This window comes from Coregonus clupeaformis, chromosome 37 (genome assembly GCF_020615455.1).
Source record: "Coregonus clupeaformis isolate EN_2021a chromosome 37, ASM2061545v1, whole genome shotgun sequence".
Lineage (NCBI taxonomy): Eukaryota > Metazoa > Chordata > Actinopteri > Salmoniformes > Salmonidae > Coregonus > Coregonus clupeaformis.
Window position 1 is genome coordinate 35,133,049 of NC_059228.1, and position 16,337 is coordinate 35,149,385.

At 41.9% G+C, this 16,337-nt stretch overlaps 1 long non-coding RNA gene across 1 annotated transcript; it reads right to left on the reverse strand.

Annotated features, from left to right (window-relative positions):
* Positions 1-3,754: 3,754 nt before the first annotated feature.
* Positions 3,755-6,805, reverse strand: LOC121538900. The gene is made up of 3 exons (XR_005995283.2): positions 6,686-6,805; positions 5,769-5,882; positions 3,755-5,354 (listed from the first exon to the last, which is right to left on the reverse strand). It is a non-coding gene; the product is annotated as an uncharacterized LOC121538900 (long non-coding RNA).
* Between the last annotated feature and the right edge of the window lie 9,532 nt (positions 6,806-16,337).

Sequence of the window (16,337 nt, forward strand, 5' to 3'; positions counted from 1 at the left end):
GGTGGGTGTATGGGAAAGGAAACTCCTGTAATTAGAATTTTAAATGCTGTTGTCTCTTGTATTAATTATACACTGAGTATACCCACCGTTCAAAGGCACTTAAATAGTTTGTCTTGCCCATTCACCCTCTGAATGGCACACATACAGAATCCATGTCTCAATTGTTCCAAGACTTAAAAATCCTTCTTTAACCTGTCTCCTCCCCTTCAACTACACTGATTGAAGTGGATTTAACAGTAAGGGATCACTGCTTTCACCTGGATTCACCTGATCAGTCTATGTCATGGAAAGAGCAGGTGTTCTTGATGTTTTATATACTCAGGGTACATGTGCAGGGATAATTGTAAAAACCTAATATTTTTGTTTTTGTAAAGTTGGAAATGATGCAGACAATTACACCCCTGGGTCAATTCCACTAGTGAGTGTAATATCTCTCCCTCTCTAGCTCCACACATGTGAAACCAAAGATCAAACGATGAATCATTGTAGTGCCAGGCGGCTGAACAGTCTCCCACTGAACTGACAAGAGATACCATTAGTTTAGTTGACCTAAATTCCAGCTTCCTGACCGAAACGGAAAATCAAATTATTCTTGCTAACTGGTTCTTCTTCACTGGTCATAGAGATCCACTGATCCCTTCCAAACCCATCTCACCTTGCCCCTGAACAACCAACCGAACCACTACTGAGTAAGAATAGACCCATTTGTAGAGTGGTGCAGGAATTACTTTGTCCTTAAATACAAAAACCTAAGGATTATCTTTTTTACTTTAGAACCCGGACACCTACAGTTGAAGTCGGAAGTTTACATACACCTTAGCCAAATACATTTAAACTCAGTTTTTCACAATTCCTGACATTTAGTCCTAGTAAAAATTCCCTGTCTTAGGTCGTTTTAAGAATGTGAAATGTCAGAATAATTGTAGAGAGAATGATTTATTTCAGCTTTTATTTCATGCATCACATTCCCAGTGGGTCAGAAGTTTACATACACTCAATTAGTATTTGGTAGCATTGCCTTTCAATTGTTTAACTTGGGTCAAACATTTCGGGTAGCCTTCCACAAGCTTCCCACAATAAGTTGGGTGAATTTTGGCCCATTCCTCCTGACAGAGCTGATGTAACGGAGTCAGGTTTGTAGGCCTCCTTGCTCGCACACGCTTTTTCAGTTCTGCCCACAAATGTTCTATAGGATTGAGGTCAGGGCTTTGTGATGCCCACTCCAATACCTTGACTTTGTTGTCCTTAAGCCATTTGCCACAACTCTGGAAGTATGCTCGGGGTCATTGTCCATTTGGAAGACCCATTTGCGACCAAGCTTTAACTTCCTGACTGATGTCTTGATATGTTGCTTCAATATACCCATGTAATTTTCCTTCCTCATGATGCCATCTATTTTGTGAAGTGCCTCAGTCCCTCCTGCAGCAAAGCACCGCCACAGCATGATGCTGCCACCCCGGTGCTTCACGGTTGGGATGGTGTTCTTCAGCTTGCAAGCGGCCCCCTTTTTCCTCCAAACATAACGATGGTCATTATGGCCAAACAGTTCTATTTTTGTTTCATCAGACCAGAGGACATTTCTACAAAAAGTACGATCTTTGTCCCCATGTGCAGTTGCAAACCGTAGTCTGGATTTTTTATGGCGGTTTTGGAGCAGTGGATTCTTCCTTGCTGAGCGGGCTTTCAGGTTATGACGATATAGGACTCGTTTTACTGTGGATATAGATACTTTCTGTACCTGTTTCCTCCAGCATCTTCACAAGGTCCTTTGCTGTTGTTCTGAGATTGATTTGCACTTTTCCCACCAAAGTATGTTAATCTCTAGGAGACAGAACGGGTCTCCTTCCTGAGCGGTATGACGGCTGCGTGGTCCCATGGTGTTTATACTTCCGTACTATTGTTTGTACAGATGAACGTGGTACTTTCAGGCGTCTGGATGAACCAGACTTGTGAAGGTCTACAATTATTTTTCGGAGGTCTTGGCTGATTTCTTTGGATTTTCCCATGATGTCAAGCAAAGAGGCATTGAGTTTGAAGGTAGGCCTTGAAATACATCCACAGGTACACCTCCAATTGACTCAAATTATGTCAATTAGCCTATCACAAGCTTCTAAAGCCATGACATCATTTTCTGGAATTTTCCAAGCTGTTTAAAGGCACAGTCAACTTAGTGTATGTAAACTTCTGACCCACTGGAATTGTGATACAGTGAATTATAAGTGAAATAATCTGTCTGTAAACACAAAGTAGATGTCCTAACCGACTTGCCAAAACTATAGTTTGTTAACAAGAAATTAGTGGAGTGGTTGAAAAACGAGTTTTAATGACTCCAACCTAAGTGTATGTAAACTTCCGACTTCAACTGTAAGTATCAAAAGTAAAAGTATAAATCATTTAAAATTCCATATATTAAGCAAGCCCGACGGCACTATTTTCTTTTCTTTCTTTTTTTATGGATAGCCAGGGGCCCACTCCAACACTCAGACATAATTTACAAACTGAGCATTTGTGTTTAATGAGTCTACCAGATCAGAGGCAGTAGGGATGACCAGCGATGTTCTCTTGATAAGTGTTTGAATTGGACCATTTTCTTGTCAAAATGTAACGAGTACTTTTGGGTGTCAGGGAAAATGTATGGAGTAAGAAGTACATTATTTTCTTAAGGAATGTAGTGATGTAAAAGTAAAAGTTGGCAAAAATATAAATAGTAAAGTAAAGTACAGATACCCCCCAAAAAACTACTTAAGTAGTACTTTAAAGTATTTTTACTTAAGTAATTTACACCACTGCTCATATAATCTAACAATATAATGCTTATCTTTATACAAAATATTCGGTAACACTTTACCTTAAGCATACATTACTTAATATGTAACTAAATAAATACATGTATTTATAACACAGTAGTTCCATGTAAGCACCATGTAATTACACTGTAACAAGGGTTTAGTGATTATTATTACACAAATGGAACAAGAATATGTAATTACAAATCAGCTTGTTGGAGGTTATTCCACGTGTAATTACTCATGATTTATTATATTACAAGATGTCTTGTTCCAAATGTAACTAACACGTTCTGTAATTACAATGTTTGCAGTCTCCTGTGTAGCACCATGTTAACAATGCATCCAAATATGTAACCTTGTTACATGTAACTACAGAAGTCACTACCACTAAGATAAGCTGGGCTAGGACTCCGTCAGCTGTTGTAACAATGCACACCCTATCATTAACTACAGCTTCAGTTATCGTATTTCAATATTATTTGGCTTAAAGGATGTACTGAATTAAATGTATGAGCAATGCATTTACAATGGATATGCATGTAACTATAATGTACCTACCCAGGAGCAAGCAACTTAATGTAAAGTGAAACACGTAATGGTATAACTTTTTGTAAATACTATATCTGCCTTTGAAAAGGGATGTAAGGGTTTATTTCCCTGGCTTCAAAGGTGTAATATAAGTAATATAATGTATAAAGTTAATGTACTCATAAGCAAACAGCTTCAAGTAAAGTGAAACACAGTAGAGTAAACCTTTTTATTACAATCAATGGGAAAATACACTTCAGTGTAGAATACAATTTGTTACGTCACCTGTAAGTGTAATTACACTGTACTTTCAATGCAATTACATATTTCACAGGATATATGAAAATGTCAGTTATTACATTTACATTTACATTTTAGTCATTTAGCAGACGCTCTTATCCAGAGCGACTTACAGTTAGTGAGTGCATACATTTTCATACTGGCCCCCCCTGGGAAACGAACCCACAACCCTGGCGTTGCAAGCGCCATGCTCTACCAACGTTGTTATAAAGAAAAGCATCGTAACTACAATGTTTCTACACAGGAACAAGAAACTTAATGTAAAGTGAAATGCATCATGAATTGCTCATATAATTACTATGTAGTTATTACTATGTTACAACTATGGCAGGCACCCAATACAGTACTTGTAGTTGTGATCAATGGGCATTCATCTCAATCCAGGAAAAATTGTTACAGCATATTTAAGTGTAATTACTATGTACTTTTAATATTATTAAACATTTTGCAGGGTATATCAATATTTGTTATTACAATGTCATTTTAAAGAAAAGTATCATAACTACAATGTTTCTACACAATAACAAGCAACTTAATGTAAAGTGAAACGCATTTTATTTACTCATGTAATTAATATGTAGTTACTATATTACAACGTGTTTTTGATTGTAGTAGGTGAAGTGTGGTAATACACCTTCTTGATGGTAGGTGCATAGCCTGTTGATCGGACAGTGATATGTTTGGAAGCAATGGAATCCAGTCTCCCGTTTCATGTGATATCAAACATTTTTACGTGGAGTGACCCAAAAAACACTGATAGCAACAAAACATGCTTATAACCCTGTAAAAAGAATGAAACACATTGATTTGCTGTAGGATCGTAGTTCCAAAGACATCGTATTGGTTGATATAAATGAAAAGTTGAGATTCTGTTGTTTTCGGCAAAAAAAAAAGCTTGCAGGGGTTGCGTGCATTTAAAGGGCCGGTACTGACCGCTATTTAAATTGATGCAGCAAAGTACCCGGCACCGGGTACTCCTGGCTCCTTCTGGCAAGTGTTTGGCATGTTTTCACAAATGCAACCACACTTGAAATTAGTGATGGTTGGATGTATATAGGCACTTTGCAACAAACAACTCATCTGTAAGTATTCTGTTCACATTGAAAGGAAATGGAAAGGTCTCAGTTATAACTCGGATAGTTCAAAACAGTAGGCTCTTTTTTGAAAGATAACATTGACCCTACTTATGTGACAAACAATATTTGTTCTTACAGCTTGGAATGGTCTTGACAAAACATTTCCTCTTGGGGGTGCATGCTAAGAGTGAAAATCTTACAGCTGATATACTAATCGGATGTCTTTGAAGAGTTGAGAGAGTACTCCTTTGTTCTTTTCTTTATCCAACCAGTACATCCACTGAATAAAATGGAGATGCTTTTTAAAATGTTTTTTTGTCCGATTGCCCCTTAGCCTCCAGACCTGTCCCTTTATTGTCTGCCACGCTCTTTCAATGTGTTGTGTGTGACATCCTGTGTGAGGTTCCACAAAGTTGTTTGTGTGGTTGACTGTCTGGTGATTGTAACCCAGCCTATTCAGAGACCTGACATACTCTCTCCAGCAGTCACTCAGAATGATGGAACCTCGTCGCACATGTCGTCTGATGATAAGGATTAAGGTTTCCTGTGAACGGTTTTCCACCATTTTAAGAACTGGGCGCTGTCTGTTCTGTTTGACTTCCATCATCCCAAACACCCAACCCGGTCTTCTCCACGTTGGCCCTATCCTTCCACGATTGTACTGATAGATAGGAAAGAGTGCATATCATTATTTTGTGACAGGGAGTTGGCCAGTGGTTAGTCACACCTTGCAATGGGGGGGGGGGGGGGGTCAGTAAATCCATGGGAACTAGCATAATGTCACTTATGACACAAGTTAAGGTCTGATGGGTGAAGTTATATAATGTTGAAAGACCGAAACATGATCCTAGGAAACATCACTGATAATGTGTCCAAGAGCACAGAGATGAATTTATCAAATAATTCAGTATGTGAAATGGGTAAGCCCTCTATTTTTTATCCATATCAGTATATCTACTGAGGAGTACTTTAAAAAGGCAACTGATTACCATAAGTGAAATATATCAACAAATTATCTCTCGTTTCCCAAGCCCAGATAATGAATGTTACTACATCAAAATGGATAATGCTATACCTTTATCTTGTGAGAGAACTTGGATTCATCTATCACCACCAATCTCCGTGTAGAACTTGACCCAATTTGGAAACCCTTCCTCCTCTTGAACCTCTTCAGGGATTTGTTGCAGACCTTCAATAATGAGAGGTAAGACAAATGTTAGTGATATGAGAAGACTTGAGTGTCCCAGGGAAGCATGACCATCAACTTCTATAGGAGGGGTACCGAAATCAAATCTCACTTAGGGTCCCAAATCATCTTGATCTGACACTGCTCCTGTCTCATGTGGCAATACACTTTAATGGAAGTTGTCACAAAATAACTGAGTTTGAGTTTGTCTGTTGTTGCTATTTGCACTGTAATGCACTGTAAACATGTTTTATATTTGATAAAACACTCAGCCTATATTCAGTCAGCAAAACAGGCTTTTTAAAATTCAAACAAATTGAGTAATCAAAGTAATAACTGATAGATTGATTAATAAAATAGTTGTTAGTTGCAGCTCTAAAAACAGTACTCAAAACACATTTGTAAGAGCTTTTATTTAATTTGCCTGAATAGTGTAGGCTCACAAGGATAATAAATTAGGGCAGCAGCAGTGGTGCAAGACTCCCCAGTCGCGCCATGCTGCCCTTCCCGGCCTGCCACCATGACAAGTAACCTAAATACCTGTGGGAAAAACTGGTCGGGATGGGTGGCAAAGCAAGCTAAATGTTGAAAATCTTGGAGAGACCCGTTAAGCTGTCCAGTAAATAATGCATGAAATATCCCAAAAGCCTGATTATTAAAAACACCCTTTTACATACAGTTTGTAAGTGAGCTAAAATGTCATCAGAGTGAATATAGGTAAACAAAGCTGGTGGCCTTTTCAGTGTTAAAATTGCTCATAATTCTGTGTTGATCGCCGACTGTAACAATCACAATGCACCTCTCACCTTTCTCAGGCTTTTCGTCATTCTTGTCAGGGTCCTTGAGCTCCGTGCAATGCCATCATCTATCATATCAACTTGCCTCAAGTGTAGCCCCTGTGCAAATCTGCAATATTGCAACAAGGAAATTAACAAATCAGATCAATAGTATATGACGATAGAAACCCAAATCGTACTAGGATTATCAATGAACTTTTTCAGTAGCTGTAGGAATACATCCACATTATTGGAAATAGGAGAACAAAAGCTTTCCAGACAAACATGAAACATCTTGAGTGGTAGGCTGCAGGCCAAAGGTAGACCAGAAGGGTGTGCGTCTCCTAAACTCTTCACTCGCTCTACATGGGCTTGCAGTCCAGAGTGTCCAGAGTTGGAATGCAGCCTGGACACAGAGGAGCCCGACCCCTTGTTTCTCGAGCAGCACATACACAATTAAGATGGACACTGGCCACTGGAAAGCTTAGAATATTCTCTTCAATGCATGTTAATAGCAACGTTTTTAAAAATGTGTTCCTGCTGGTTAAATAATATATGAGTCAATGTCAGAGGAGGCTGGTGGGAGGAGCTATAGGAGGACAGCTCATTGTAATGGCTGGAATGGAATTAATGGAATGGTATCAAACATATAGAAACCACACGTTTGACTCTGTTCTATTAATTCTATTCCAGCCATTACAATGAGCCCGTCCACCTATATCTCTTCCCACCAGCCTCCACTGGTCAATGTCAGCCTGGCCTGGCTGTGTACCTGCCTAGAACCTATGAGACTAGCTAACTAGGCTACATGCCAGCTCAAGATGAAAGTTTGATTCACTTTACATTTACATATTCAAACATTTCTTACAGTCTCCTCATTTCAAACTTTCCCAAAGTTCTCTAGGCCCATCAATACCAGCTGTAACATTAACTTACCATATGTATCCATCTTTGCATGCATGCCTGATCATTTTCTGCTTGTGGCCACAGATAGGACACCTCACAGATTTCTTGAGAAGGCCTTTCTTCTGGAGATATTTGATAACCTTCTTTTTAGTTTTTCTGCTGTTTTTTTGCTGACAATATATCACTTAGCACACGAGCCATGTTCAATCCAAAATCCTTGGGTCAGGTAAAAACAGTATTGATTTGGGCGCACAATTGTAGAAATTGTAAAAATGGTGGTGAAATACCCACATGCAGGAAATTGTGGTAACTTTACTCAGCAACATAAAAAAAGAGGTTCAACTGTCCACATTTACTTTTCATCAGCCAACAAGAGTAGGCCTAACGAACAGCAAAAGCACTAGCCTATGTCAATCTACTATCCCCCATAGTACAAAAGTTGACCTATTCTATTCTGTGCAATAAATACATATTTAAAACATAGTCTGGGACAGTTGTGGGATGCAATAGATCCCAAATTAATACAACCACTAGCATCAAAAAACCTTTTTCACGCAACGTCGCTGACGCAACAGATCAGAACGTTTAGCTTAAAATGTTGATAAACTATTAGGCTATTTCTTCACGTTATAAGCACAGCAATGCGCACATGGCATAAGACTATAACCGTGACTGTTCCATTACCGGGAAAACACCATTATCAAAAGTGACCACAAATGCGATTATATATGTAGTGAATTAATTATAAAGGTACATTTTTATGGTGAAAATTATATTCCACAAACTTGAAACTCACGCGCTGCTTATGTATGCCAGTTAGGCTCTAAACCCCTTGTAAAGCGGATTAATGTGCTTAATTTTAAGAAGTTATTTGGCCACTTTAGTTGTGATACAAACCTTATCAAAACATATAGGCCTATAGGCTAGGCTACATTAAGTGTAAGACTATGATTTGAAAAAGTTGCCAAAGAAAGGCAGCTTCTTATGCTGGGCATCATTCACAAGTGACAATATATAATTCACAAGTGATAGGCTAATATTGTCACCCATCAGACTATTCTTGATTTAATCTTGTCTTTACATATACTAAATAATATGTTTGTGAAATTTGTTTTGCTTTAGAATGTACCATTATCATGCATCTGTCTCGAAACAGGGACAGTGGGAAAAATACATGTCATCTATGCACTTAAATAGCGAATAGAGAACGCTTTTCCTGTGGTTCATTTACATGCTAGCCAGGTAGGCTATACTCCTGTTGTAAAAAATAACAATGTGCTTCATATTAGGAAAGTTGAGGAATAAATATAGTAGGCCTAGCCTATGTACAGTGAGGGAAAAAAAGTATTTGATCCCCTGCTGATTTTGTACGTTTGCCCACTGACAAAGAAATGATCAGTCTATAATTTTAATGGTAGGTTTATTTGAACAGTGAGAGACAGAATAACAACAAAGAAATCCAGAAAAACGCATGTCAAAAATGTTATAAATTGATTTGCATTTTAATGAGGGAAATAAGTATTTGACCCCTCTGCAAAACAGGACTTAGTACTTGGTGGCAAAACCCTTGTTGGCAATCACAGAGGTCAGACGTTTCTTGTAGTTGGCCACCAGGTTTGCACACATCTCAGGAGGGAATTTGTCCCACTTTGCAGATCTTCTCCAAGTCATTAAGGTTTCGAGGCTGACGTTTGGCAACTCGAACAATCAGCTCCCTCCACAGATTTTCTATGGGATTAAGGTCTGGAGACTGGCTAGGCCACTCCAGGACCTTAATGTGCATCTTCTTGAGACACTCCTTTGTTGCCTTGGCCGTGTGTTTTGGGTCATTGTCATGCTGGAATACCCATCCACGACCCATTTTCAATGCCCTGGCTGAGGGAAGGAGGTTCTCACCCAAGATTTGACGGGACATGGCCCTGTCCATCGTCCCTTTGATGCGGTGAAGTTGTCCTGTCCCCTTAGCAGAAAAACACCCCCAAAGCAAAATGTTTCCACCTCCATGTTTGACAGTGGGGATGGTATTGTTGGGGTCATAGGCACCATTCCTCCTCCTCCAAACACGGCGAGTTGAGTTGATGCCAAAGAGCTAAATTTTGGTCTCATCTGACCACAACACTTTCACCCAGTTCTCCTCTGAATCATTCAGATGTTCATTGGCAAACTTCAGACGGGCCTGTATTTGTGCTTTCTTGAGCAGGGGGACCTTGCGGGCGCTGCAGGATTTCAGTCCTTCACGGCGTAGTGTGTTACCAATTGTTTTCTTGGTGACTATGGTCCCAGCTGCCTTGAGATCATTGACAAGATCCTCCTGTGTAGTTCTGGGCTGATTCCTCACCGTTCTCATGATCATTGCAACTCCACAAGGTGAGATCTTGCATGGAGCCCCAGGCCGAGGGAGATTGACAGTTATTTTGTGTTTCTTCCATTTGCGAATCGCACCAACTGTTGTCACCTTCTCACCAAGCTGCTTGGCGATGGTCTTGTAGCCCATTCCAGCCTTGTGTAGGTCTACAATCTTGTCCCTGACATCCTTGGAGAGCTCTTTGGTCTTGGCCATGGTGGAGAGTTTGGAATCTGATTGATTGATGGCTTCTGTGGACAGGTGTCTTTTATACAGGTAACAAACTGAGATTAGGAGCACTCCCTTTCAGAGTGTGATCCTAATCTCAGCTCGTTACCTGTATAAAAGCCACCTGGGAACCAGAAATCTTTCTGATTGAGAGGGGGTCAAATACTTATTTCCCTCATTAAAATGCAAATCAATTTATAACATTTTTGACATGCGTTTTTCTGGATTTCTTTGTTGTTATTCTGTCTCTCACTGTTCAAATTAACCTACCATTAAAATTATAGACTGATCATTTCTTTGTCAGTGGGCAAACGTACAAAATCAGCAGGGGATCAAATACTTTTTTCCCTCACTGTAAAGCTGATGGGATCCTCCTCTTTTTAGTAGAGGTCATCACTCATTTTTGTCGCGCAATTGCATAGCCTATAGAAATGTTGCGCAACATGAGCTCATGGGCTCTCATTAAGTGTTTGATTAGTTTTTCGAAACATTTGCATTGATGTCAGAATGATTAGAGGGACAATACAGTGCTGAGTACCAGGCAGTTAACAAGTTTGGTGGTCTACTAATGACCATCAGCAGCATCAGAGCTTGGAGAAGCCTAATTACCGTGACTAAACGGTCATGTGGAATTTGACTGCCTTCATGACTACCGGTGTGGCTGTAATACGGTCACCGCCACAGCCCTAATTACACCCCACTGTTCTGATTACAGTATTGTGGATGTGAGGAGGGGTCCAAGTATCTGTGTGCAGACATTTTGTGAAAGGTTTTGGTGGCGTGACAGAGACTATTGTGTTGATCAAGTGGCTATTGTATTGGGGCCTATGGTGACACAGTAGGGGTTTATGTGATGGGTTAGTTAGGATGGGGGTTCCATGTCTGGGCATGACATCTATACCCCATGGTCCAATTTTCTTAACCAGTGAGAATGCTTGAAGTTGTTATGGGGTAGTCAGGATGGAACTTGTTAAATATATTTATTTCCACATGCAGTGTGTCTGTGTGCATTTTTACATTTCCATTTTAGTCATTTCGCAATTAGGGTTGAGTGCCTTGCTCAAGGGCACATCGGCTTGGGGATCGAACCAGCGACCTTTCAAAAATATTTGAATAAGACGTATAAAAAATCTACAGTATTGCAATTGTACAACCATATATAAAATATGGATCAAACCCTGACATTTGGGGAAAAGTACTGTACTAGTTCGGAACTGGTACCAGTATATATATATATATACAGTGTCTTCGGAAAGTATTCAGTACCCTTGACTTTTTCCACATTTTGATATGTTACAGCCTTATTCAAAAATTTATTCAATTGTTTTATTCCCTCATCAATCTACACACAATACCCCATAATGACAAAGCAAAAACAGGTTTTTAGACATTTTTGCTAATTTATTCAACAACGAAAAAACGTTTACATAAGTATTCAGACCCTTTACTCAGTACTTTATTGAAGCACCTTTGGCAGCGATTACAGCAACGAGTCTTCTTGGGTATGACGCTACAAGCTTGGCAAACCTGTATTTGGGGAGTTTCTCCCATTCTTCTCTGCAGATCCTATCAAGTTCTGTCAGGTTGGATGGGGAGTGTTTCTCTCTACAGAGATGTTCTCTCCAGAGATGTTTGATTGGGTTCAAGTCCAGGCTCTGGCTGGGCCACTCAAGGACATTCAGAGACTTGTCTCAAAGCCACTCCTGCGTTGTCTTGGCTGTGTGCTTAGGGCCATTGTCCTGTTTACCCCAGTCTGAGGCCCTGATCGTTTTCATCAAGGATCTCTCTGTACTTTGCTCCGTTCATCTTTGCCTCGATCCTGACTAGTCTCCCAGTCCCTGCCGCTGAAAACATCCCCACAGTATTATGCTGCCACCACCATGCTTCACTGTAGGGATGGTGTCAGGTTTCCTCCAGACGTGAAGCTTGGCATTCAGGCCAAAGAGTTCAATCTTGGTTTCATCAGATTAGAGAATCTTGTTGGTCTGAGAGTCTTTAGGTGCCTTTTGGCAAACTCCAAGCGGGCTGTCATGTGCCTTTTACTGAGGAGTTGCTTCCGTCTGGCCACACTACCATAAAGGCCTGATTGGTGGAGTGCTGCAGAGATGGTTGTCCACCCGGCCAAAGTGAGCAGTCGTGGGAGAAGGGCCTTGGTCAGGGAGGTGACCAAGAACCTGATGGTCACTCTGACAGAGCTCTAGAGTTCCTCTGTGGAGATGGGAGAGCCTTCCAGAAGGACAATCATCTCTGCAGCACTCCACCAATCAGGCCTTTATGGTAGAGTGGCCTAAATGCCGGCAGAAAGTGAAGTTAAAACACTTGAGTGCTTTCAACTAAAGTTTTACAATAAATGAAAACCTTAGGGCGCCCTGAAAAAAATATTCAAAAGTTTGGTCCTTGTCTTTGGACACGAAGGGGTTAAAAACGGAGGGGGTTGAAACACTAAGGTTACCGTCCCGCCAGTGAGGGAGCATAGACAGCATTCGTCAACGAGAGGGCCAAGGATTCCATGGGATTTAACAGGTGAAAGAAACAACCAGAGAGCTCCACCGGTGCCAAGAGGTAACTTTAAGAACAACTGCAGGCAGCCGGTGATGATCACTAGGATGCTGCTGGTAGATAAGCTAGCTAGCTAGCTTAGCTAGAGTGGAACTGACAGCGTTTTAACAACTTTGCAGATATGAAACAAATAGACAATCACAATATTAGTAAAGAATATCAAATTCACAGTTCATGCTGCAAAACCAACTTCATAAGTGGTTTTAAAATAGGTTCTATTTGACTCAACATTCCATGATATACACTAAGGTATTGTTGGCAGAATAGATTGATGCAGTTCAATGTATGATTTATATAATTCACCAGAAAATATTGCTATCAGGTTGTAAATCACAGCTGGCCTGGTACGTTGTTTGCTGCCTCCATCCGGGATGCACTGTTTCAGTTTCAATTACTCAATATTTTGGACAAAAATGAATATAACTAATGCTGGTAATGTCAATACAATCAAACTAGCAAGGGCAATGATCACAAGTCAGTCATAACGTGCCTAATAGGCTAGTGTATCTATTTATGTAGCAAGCAAATATCATGGAGCCTAACATTATCTAGATAGCTAGCTAGCTGCTAGGAGAATGTCATGCAATTGGAGGAGTGACTGACTTTTTCCCCTCATATCGTTTTTTGGTGGCTATACACAGGTAGAGTTGCAGGTGATGCAATCTCTATTGCACTCCACACTGCCCTTTCCCACCTGGACAAGAGGAACACCTACGTGAGAATGCTATTCATTGACTACAGCTCAGCATTCAACATCATAGTGCCCTCAAAGCTCATCACTAAGCTAAGGATCCTGGGACTAAACACCTCCCTCTGCAACTGGATCCTGGACTTCCTGACGGGCCGCCCCCAGGTGGTAAGGGTAGGTAACAACACATCCGCCACATTGATTCTCAACACGGGGGCCCTTCAGGGGTGCGTGCTCAGTCCCCTCCTGTACTCCCTGTTCACCCATGACTGCATGGCCAGGCACGACTCCAACACCATCATTAAGTTTGCCGACGACACAACAGTGGTAGGCCTGATCACCGACAACGATGAGACAGCCTATAGGGAGGAGGTCAGAGACCTGGCCGTGTGGTGCCAGGATAACAACCTCTCCCACAACGTGACCAAGACAGAGAAGATGATTGTGGACTACAGGAAAAAGAAGAGGACTGAGCATGCCCCCATTCTCATCGACGGGCTGTAGTGGAACAGGTTGAGAGCTTCAAGTTTCTTGGTGTCCACATCACCAACGAACTATCATGGTCCAAACACACCAAGACAGTCATGAAGAGGGCACGACAAAGCCTATTCCCCCTCAGGAGACTGAAAAGATTTGGCATGGGTCCTCAGATCCTCAAAAAATTCTACAGCTGCACCATCGAGAGCATCCTGACTGGTTGCATCACCGCCTGATATGGCAACTGCTCGGCCTCCGACCGCAAGGAACTACAGAGGGTACTGCGTACGGCCCAGTACATCACTGGGGCCAAGCTTCCTGCCATCCAGGACCTCTATACCAGGCGGTGTCAGAGGAAAGCCCTCAAAATTGTCAAAGACTCCAGCCACCCTAGTCATAGACTGTTCTCTCTGCTACCGCACGGCAAGCGGTACCGGAGTGCCAAGTCTAGGTCCAAAATACTTCTCAACAGCTTCTACCCCCAAGCCATAAGACTCCTGAACAGCTAATCATGGCTACCCAGACTATTTTACTTCTGCTCTTTTTTCTCAACACTTTTTTGTTGTTGTTTTATTTTACTTTTTTATAAAAAAAATTAATGCATTGTTGGTTAAGGGCTGTAAGTAAGCATTTCACTGTAATGTCTACACTTGTTGTATTTGGCATATGTTGCCAATACAATTTGATTTGATTTGATTTGAGGTGTCATTTGGTTAGCTAGCAAGAACTTGAACGACTGTTATCCAGTTAGCATATCTCTTGCTTTCGCAAATTCACTCTGAAGTTCTACTCCTATTTCAGAGCACTCTCGTCTAAGTGTGCCAGAGCACAGAAAAAAATATTAATTTACGAACACGCAATACCCGCTGAATATGACCGGTGTCAGTAAATGTAGGCAAAAAAAAGTAATAGTTAGTCACGAACACTCTAGATAACATGTAAACAGCCTAACCAGCTCTGTTACAGCGAATAAAATTATCAGAGCGAGGTGTTCTCTCATTTGTGTCTGGAAGTAGCTAGCTATATGTTAGCTTGGGTGCTTGGAATTTTGACTGCCAAGTAGCTGAAAAGTTTGAGAGGGTTTGTTTATATAATGTTCCTTCTTTCGATTTTAGCTCATCTTGCTCTGGCTAGCATTAACGTTAGTTGTTGATATTGTTGTTGTTGATATGCATAACTGAGGGAGAGAGAGCCTACATTTTCATGGTTGTTTGATCAAAAGGACTAAAGTTCCCAAATGTAAGAGGACTCCCGTGGTGTTTACATATTTGCAGAAATCCATTCAGGTGTATTTTTTTGCAAATGCGTTCTAATGATCTAAAGTTGCGCTGTTGCAACTGCCTGTAAACACACAGTCCAGTTCAAAGTGAATGATGGCAGGCCCGTGTGGCAAATGGCTTGTTTGTATAAAGGCCTTCTGTAGCTCTGATTGGTTATAGCACACCGGTCTGTGTAGACTACGTTCTTGGACAAGACACCTCCCCTGACACTCCTGCAACCAACCCAACAACCTCCTCTCTGTCCACGATATACTGGGGTTATGCAACTGTAACCAGGGGAGACTTAAAACTACGAGGTGTGCAGGAGAGTCTCAGACGAGGAACGTGATGTGTTAATGGTGGTTGTGATCAACTGTGAGGGAAATGGGAATCGTGGTCTGGCTCACCAGTCCTGTTCCTAGGACAGGTTGTCTAGGGCATGGACTGGGATAGGGGGTTGTAACGGGACTAGAGGAATGCGTAATCATAAGGCCACTGACCGGTCTAGGATATTGCCTGCAGCTAGGGCAGGACTCAGTGGGGGACCAGGATAGTCAGGGAAGGTGACAGGGAGGAGGACGGGCTGGGTGGACAGAGGAGGAAGGCACGCCCACGCCTACCTGGGAAGGTGCAGGAGCGCTCCTCTGCCTGTCACTTCCTTGCCTGGTTCTCCTTCTGGGACAGGTTTTCCAGGGGTGGTCAACTCCACGCAGTAGGAGCAGAGACCCTGTTGACGGCGGAGTTGACATTCCTCTGGGGGAAGGTGAGTTGTGCCCACCTCCATGGGCTCCGTCGCAGGAGATTATCCAGGCGGGTGGCCATGGCGATGAGCTGATCCAGCATGAGGTCCTCATCGCGACAGGCCAGCTCGTTCTGGACGTCCGCCTGTAGCCCATTGCAGAAAACCGTCAACAGGGCCTGGTCGTTCCAGCCAGTGGATGCAGCCACCGTCCGGAAATCCAGAGCATACTCAGACGCTGTCCTGGACCCCTGGCGCAGATGGAGGAGACGCTCACCTCTGTTGGGTGGTCAAAAATGTTACGGAAGAGTTGGGTGAAGCGCTCCTAGGACTGTACTTCTGGACCGTCCCTCTCCCAGACGGTGTGCGCCCACTCCAGAGCCCGGCCTGTCAGCACTGAAATCACCAAGGCCACCTTGTCCCTCTCGGAGGCCTTCCCGGCATAACGTGCAAGGTGGAGGTCACACTGCAGGAGAAACCCC